The sequence below is a fragment of the Trichechus manatus genome, unplaced genomic scaffold, assembly GCF_000243295.1.
Source record: "Trichechus manatus latirostris isolate Lorelei unplaced genomic scaffold, TriManLat1.0 scaffold00383, whole genome shotgun sequence".
Classification (NCBI taxonomy): Eukaryota; Metazoa; Chordata; class Mammalia; order Sirenia; family Trichechidae; genus Trichechus; species Trichechus manatus.
This window is the reverse complement of record NW_004444319.1, coordinates 393,862-401,684: the sequence shown is the minus strand read 5'-3', so window position 1 is coordinate 401,684 and position 7,823 is coordinate 393,862. Positions and strand designations below refer to the sequence as shown.

Below are 7,823 nucleotides of genomic sequence, written 5' to 3'. Positions count from 1 at the left end.
TTCCCAGTAACCTTTGGAATTAAAGCCCATTCTCTGGCTTGTCTGGGGGTTATGGATGCCTGGCCCAGACTGCAGGCCAACTGCCTCAGGATCCCAGGTGTTTGACCTGTTTCTTTCACTAATTGTCTTACCCTCTTCATAGGCCACAAACCTGCATTATTGCTCCCTAAAGTCAGACTGTTTGAATCCATCTTTCATGCATTTGTGAAATACCATCTCTATGAACAGAATTTTGTAAATAGAAGTGATAATATGGTAAGTCATAATTATGTAAAACGATCTGGTCTTTGAGGTGGGAGGAACCTTTGTTCTTGTGGTTGCTTGTGGTTCATGTTGTTCTCACTGCTGCATAATTGTACTTGTCTTTGCTGTTTCCTTGCCATGGATTTCTTTGTCTCTCCTTTGTTTTACCTTATTATTATTATCTCCTTTGGAACATAACTTCTCCTGTACTGGTATGCAGATTTACTTTCGATTAGTCCATCAAGAATTTATCGATTATTTACAATATAACTGTCACTGTATGGGACATTATGGGAAAGACTCCAAAATCTGTTTCATATTTGATGTAGCCTCTCCCCTTGAGGAGTTGAGGAACTAAGGCATGACTTTTCTCAATATTCTTCCATATCAGTCTAAGTCATGGATATTAGAAAATTACAAGGAGCATGTTGATATTCCCTATTGGAATATTCAGTATTTCTCTGGGTCTTTGTCCTCTTTGTCTGCTAGAGAGAGAGAGAGGCAGAAAAGGAGCCCTGGAAAGATTTTTGACCATGTAATTTATGTCTTCTGTGTCTGAGTTCAATATTAATTCTCTATATAGTTAAAGCTCAGACTGCTGCTTTCTGAAAGTCTGGTGGTAAACTTGGGATTTATTCCGTCCATTCTTCTAATTGTCTGCCTGATTTCTCGGCTAGACCTGGAGATGTCTAGTAGGAGCTGATGCATAAAACCCTAGGACATAATGACTGAATTTATCTAAAATGTTCTATTATAAAATGCATTAAGACATTTCAGAGTAAAAATGGCTGAAAACTGTTAAATTCTTACTCTATGGACAGCTTTGATCCTCACAAAATTCTTCAAAGTTGGTATCTTACTGCTTTCCTCATTTTACAGATGAGGAAAAGAAAACATGACAAAGTTATGTAACTTTCTCAAGACCCAAATCTAATAGGTGGCAGAGCTGGGGTTTGAACTCATCTCAGAATGCATTCTGAACACACCCTTACTCTCTTCACCACTCTATTAAATTCCCTTGCCTTTGAGGAACACTAAACAGAGGCATATGGAGAGAGAACAAGTGGTTGGGTGATTTGGTTTTATTTGCTTGGTTAATATTTACCAGGTAAGCGTGCCGGGAGCTATAACCCTTCCATGGAAGGCTGCAGGGCACTGGGATGTGCGTTCCCCCACCAGGGAGTCATTGTGTTGGGCACCTCTGGGGCCTCCGTGCCCCCCACAGCCTTATTAAACCCTTCCAGCCACGAGCCTTGTGTCTTCCTCACCGCAGCCTCTGTAGCTGGGACATGGCTGTGCAGGGCACGGTGAAGTTGCCCATTGTTGAACTTGGCGAGTCCCGCCAGTGACGCCCTGTGCTACCTCCTTGGAGCGGTGGTGAGGTTTGAACTTGACATAGGTGCCGGCCTGGAGCCCCATGCGGCCCGGGGTGGTATCCCATGAGCTGCGACGAGACGTGTGCAGACCAGGGCCATGCAGATATTGCCGCCTCTAACTTCTTCAGCCTTGAGCACCTCACCTCTCACTGCCAGCAGAGGAAAGTAATGTGGTCAGGAGCAGTTAAACTTGGGCTAAAGCACAGGCGCTGTGAACATGCAGGCCAACCTCACTCTTGGCATTCAGCCAAATTTGGGGAGGACCAACAGGATGCCAGCATGATGCAAATATCCCAGGACATGATTGGCACTCCTTGGCACCAAGGCTACCATTCCAGCTCCTCTACAAGTGACCTTTCCAACTGTGACCGTAATTATGTGAGGCGGAGCCCTGACCAGTGCATCTCCCAGGGGAGCATGCAGAGCCTGGAGCCCAGTACAGGTTACTCTCCTTGCTATCTTTTTTCCTCTGCCAAGTCAATCCACAGCTGGTCAATCTGACCAGCTCAGCCACCTGCATAACAAGAGAGACTCTGCTTACAGCTCTTTCTCCACCCGTTCCAGCATCCTAGAGTATCTGCCTCCTGGCATCTCTGGTCAGGAACATTCAGGCTCCATGGATACCCCTTCTGCTTGAGATGGCCTCCTGGAAGGGATGAGGCAGGGAGACATTCATTATGTCAAGACAGTGTGATACTCAGAGGGAAGTCTCAGAGGAGTAAGAAGTAAACACTTCAACCCTCCTTCTTCAAGGTAGGGAGACCCGAGCATCAGCAGAAGATCAGAGCTATGATAAATGGCATAATGTTCCTCGGGGCAAAGGAGAGCCACCCCCACCCCCATCCTGGAACCAGAAATGCCCCAGTTCCTTGGAGACAGCCACTGATAACTCACCTCCTAAGGTGGGTACACCTATTCCCCCAGCTGAGAGTGACAGATATGTAGCCATCCAGCACCGTGATGGGTACAGCTCCTGCTCTAGCCTTGATCAGAAATGGTTCAGTCTCAGGAAAACTTGTCAGGCTCCCTGTAGTCTCCTTTCATAGGGTAACAGCTGCATACTGTACTAGAGAAGAGTCTAGAGAGCAGCCCCCTAGTGAAGCCCAAGTGTAATTATACCCAGAAGATACAACCAGAACAACCTCTGCTCCCGACTGGCACCTACCCTGTACCTTCTTTGGAGCCACACTTTTCCCAGGTTCCCTAGCCTTCCAGGAGCAGTAAAGGTATGTTTTACCATGCGTTGGCCAAGGAGAGTGGATATAGAGTCCTTCAGGAAGCTTGTGAGAAGACAGCTACCTTTGAGGAGAATGGGAACCAAAATGGGTCTAGCAGGCTTGGGTTTGCCTTCTACCAGCCTCTAGAACAAGACTCATTGTCCCCAGTGGAGAGGAAACCAGAAACTACAGCCAAGTTGGTCCCCTACAAAGTTCATTTCCAATCAGTGCCTGAAAATGAGGAGGACACCTCCCCGAGGAGACATCTCACATCTATGCAAGGTGATAGGCCACATTCCAGTGAGAAAAAGAGCACCCAGAGCAACTAACAATATTCTAATCACCACAGCCTCAAACCCCCTCAGGCTCTAGCCTGGCAAGTGGAAGACAGAGATCTTCCAGGCCCTCAGAGCCTTGGGAGGTGGATTTCCAGGAAGACTACAATGCTAACCTCCAGAGAGAAGGCGGCAGAAAGTCTAAGCCAGATACTGTCGAGAAGCTTTAGCAAGAACAAGTCAGCCTTCTCATCTCTCCACAACATTCCAGAAAGTCTAAGATGGGAAAGCCTGGAGCTAGAAGGGGGATCTCAGGAAGGCTATCCAGATGGCAAATCAGCCTCTATAGTCAACATCAAGGCTGAGGACCCTGGAAAGAAAGTTGGTTCTGACCATAGGAGCCATCTGGACAGGCCAGTTCCCTATCCAAGACCCAAGGGGAGAACGAGCATTTCTGCCTCTTTCCACAGTTCAGACCCAAGGTGCAAAGAGCCCTCCTCCCCACTGCACCACCAGACATCCAGTTTGGGCCAAAGGAGGCTCAGCTCAGGCATCACCTCCGCTCTGCAGGGCTTTCAGTACAGGAAGCCCCACAGCTTGGTGCTGGAGAAGGTTTCCAAAATAGAGCAGCAAGAGCAAGGTAGCCAGAGACCCTCAAGTATAGGCTGCTCCAGTTAGGCCCTACCTATAGGACCAACAGGACAGTCTCAACTTCCAGCATTTCTGGGAATGAATTTGAGGAGGCAAGAGCCAATATCTGTTTTTCTGAATCCATTGAGCACCTAGGCAATGGGGAGTGGCACTTCAAATACAGAGAGACAAAGTTGGAAGAGGTTTCTTGGCAGCCATATGAGAAACAGCTGAGAAGGGGTGCAGATGGTGGCCATGGCCGCCCTCTTCAAGGAGGTGAGCCCCCTAGGTGGGATGCTCCCCTTCTCTGCAGCCAGAGCACTTTTCAGCTCTTCAGCGAGGCTGAGAAGGCGACTGTGTGGCTGCGTGACAGGCCTGCCACTCCCAAGTCACCACTGCTTGATACCCCCTTCAGCCATACCTAATAGAACAGCATCAAGGACACAGTCCCGTGTCCTGGGGCCACCTCCTTTAGATGGAGGCACCTAGAACTGGGGTTTCCCAGGCATCCAGACCCTGGTGGCCCTGGCCTGCCTTGGCCACTTGGGGCTGCAGATTCCTGAGGTGCCAGCAAAAGCCTCCCCTTCTCCACACATGCCCTGTGAGCGGCACAGCTGACCCTGACCAAGGGAGAACCGGCCCAGCCAGCGTCCTCCAGCTGCTCAAAGAGGGGCATGCCAGCGCCTGGCCCCCAAGCATAAGAAGCATTCCTGTTTGGAGCCCCAGAAGATGAACGAGATGGGGGTCTCAAATGAGGCTAAGCCAATGCATTTGGGTCCAGAGGAAGGGGCTGTATTTTCCAGAGACTACCATGGCCAGCCACCACCGGATCTTCGAGTGCAAAGTGAAAGCCTGCTGGATGCTCAGCCTGTAGGGCCTGAAGCTGAAGCGGTTCCAGAAGAGCCCCGTGGACAACTACATTCAGTTCAAGAATGACGAGCGACCATCGACCTCTGTGCGTTGTGGCTTCTGGGAGCCTGGAGCTCTGCGGGAGCACATCCAGAGCACTTATGTCTAGTTCGGTCCCGCAGCTCCCAACGGCCACAGACTTCAGCCTTATTTCACTGCAAGAGTCGAGCCTGCAGCCTAGCAGGGAGGCCTCCCTCCTGCTGGCCTCAGCGCAGGTGGCTGGCGGGGAGCACCCAGGGGCACCTGGAGATTGCAGCAGCTCTTTTGCCAGAGACCACCTCCTATGGGAATTGCAGTGCAGAGACCATGAGGCCTTAAGGGAGCCGACAGGCCAAAGCTGCTTGGTGGAGCTAACTGTGGGCCTCGGGGTCCCCAGAGGGTGGACAGGACCCCTGGGGAGCCGTCCTCCTGGTGAGCCACAACTGGGAAGACTGGGAAGTCCAAGTCAGCCAGGACTTGCTGGAGTGTTGGGATGTTCTGGCCATCCATATCCATGTACAGTTCAGGTCATCTCCCATTGAAGACAAAAAGCACCAGGATATGATTTTGAGGGACAACGGTAGCTTTGGTCTTCTTGTGAAGAATCCATGCTCCTTAGTTGGCCCTGAATCTAGGTCACTCAGTTGTTCAGAAATAGGCCGTGAAGAGATGCCACTGCTCACACACCATCTTAGACCTCGTTGGGGTGGTGCAGGCTGCAGAGCAATTGGTGGCCCCTCAGTTCCCAGTGAATGTGCTAGAACCCTGGACCGTCACTGAGAAGCTAGCAGGACACCTTGCCCCAGGCTACTGCCAGCAGGAATGCAGGACCATCTCACAGACACCAGGATAGGACCACTGTCCCTACTCAGCTTCACTCTGCCTTCCACTGCGCCCTCCACCTACTGCTCACAGGATGCTACCGACCAGCAGGTTGAGAAGGGTGGTCAAGCACGGTTACAGCCTCTTTTGCCCTGCACCCTGCAATAACCCCCTGAAACAATAGTCCCAGCCTTACCCAGCCTCCAAGACCCAGAGGCCTGGAATTCACCAGCCCAGAGAATGGGATAGAGGAGGCGATGAGTAAAACGTTCTTGCTACCTCAGAGTCCTCCCCCTTGAGTAAAATAGGCCTACAAAATCCAAGAGAACAGCCTCCCTGAGGGATCATTGTTGCTGGAATTTGTAAACCTGAAGCACTATGAAAAACAGCAGAGTCTTCCATGTTCAAGCAGAATTTCTGAGCCAGGCACGCCTGTAGGGGCACCAAGAATTACAGAGAAGATCTCCCTCAAATATTTGAGTCGGTCCTGCAGGCCTCCCCACCACCTCCAGAGGATTGTGACAATGAAGTGTTTGTGAAGGACTTTCAACCAAGTGCCACTTCCAACCCCACATTTGAAGCTCTTCCTCCTCCCTCACCTCCCCGACTGATCCTGGAAACCCTGGAGGAGAACTTGGATGACTTTCCTCCACCATCTCCCCAAGCTGTGTGTGAGTCACAGCTGGACAGTGAAGCTTCTGAGGATCCCCATACCAGCAGCTGTGGTGCAATATTGATTACTGATTTAATTACTTTTATGTGTGGCCTTTCTAGACACGGGCTTGTAACTCCCACCAGGTGATTGTATGATAAGGTAATTGTGGCCTACCAAGGGGATTGGTCAGTTTTGCCTTAAAAAGAGCCAATTTCAGAGCAGAGAAGAGGAACTCACCACCAACAAGGAAAGACAGACCCATCAGCAGGAGATGATGTGGTGGGCTTCCTGGCCCATGGATAAAACTGAGTGCCTTTTGGCAGAGACTGAAGGCCAGAGAGAGGCATGCCTGCAAGCACAGCAGGGGAGAGGCTATCCTCCCTGCAGGGGAGGAGGAGGAGGAGGAGATGGGGTGGGGTCGGGGGGGAAGAGGAGGAGATGTGGTTGTGGAGGAGGGGAGGAGATGAGATGAGGTGGAGGAGGAGGAGGAGACAGGGAGTGGGAGGAGGAGGAGATGGGGTGGAGGAGGAGGATGAGATGGAGTGGGAGGAGGAGGAGGAGACAGGCAAGTCAGTCTGGTAGCTTGGAATAGAGATGGAATGGAGGTGGAATACACGTGAAATAGACATGAATAAATGATGTTATATTGACATGGAATAGCCTATGTGGAACATATGTAGAATAGAGGTGAAACAGAGGTAGAATAGTGGTGGAATAGACGTGTAATAGACGTGAAATAGTCTTGGAATAGATGAGGAATACAGGTGGAATAGACGCAGAATAGGCACTGAGTACGCATGGAGTAGATCTGGAATTGATGTGGAAAAACATTGTGGAATAGATGCAGAAAATATGCAGAAGAGATATGGAATAAAGGTAGCATAGAGGTACCATTGAGGTGGAATAGGCAAAAAATAGAGGTGGAATAGATGTGGCATAGACACAGAATAGATGAGGAATACACGTGAAATTGACGTGGAATAAATCATGCTATAGATGTGGAATAGACGATATGGAACATGTGGAATAGACGTGGAATATATGGGGAATAGACATGGAATAATTTTGGAATAGACGATGTGGAATAGATGTGGAAAAGATGTGAAGAGGTGGAATAGATGTGAAAGTGGTAGAATGGATGTGTAATAGATGTGGAACAAAAATGGAATCGATGTGGCATAGACGTGGAATAGTTGTGGAATATATGTGGAAGAGACGATGTGGAACATACGTGGAATAGTTCTGGAATAGATGTGCAATAAGTGTGGAATAGACGTGGAATACATGATGTGTAATAGATGTGAAATAGAGGTGGAATAGAAGTGGAATACATAAGAAATGGATATGGAATAGACGTGGAATAGGCATGGGATAGACAATTTGGAATAGATGTGGAATAGACAATGTGGAATCGATGTGTAATAATGTGGAATAGATGTGGAAGAGGTATGTAATAGATGTGGAATATACATGGAATAAATCATGTGGAATTGACATGGAATAGACGATGTGGAATATATGTGGAGCATATGTGGAATAGATATGGAATAGCTGTGAAATAGATGTGGAATAGATGATATGGAATAGACATGGAATTGGTGTGGAATAAAGGTGGATTAGTGGTGAAATGGATGTAGAATGGACATGGAATTGACGTGAAATAGGCGTGCAATAGAGGTGGAATAGACCTGGAATGGAAAGGGAATGGACATGGACT

The 7,823-nt window shown here is 48.9% G+C and overlaps 1 pseudogene; it reads left to right on the top strand.

Annotated features, from left to right (window-relative positions):
- The first annotated feature begins 2,670 nt into the window (after positions 1-2,670).
- On the top strand, positions 2,671-5,409 carry LOC101344843 (protein Shroom3 pseudogene; annotated as a pseudogene).
- Positions 5,410-7,823: the final 2,414 nt, after the last annotated feature.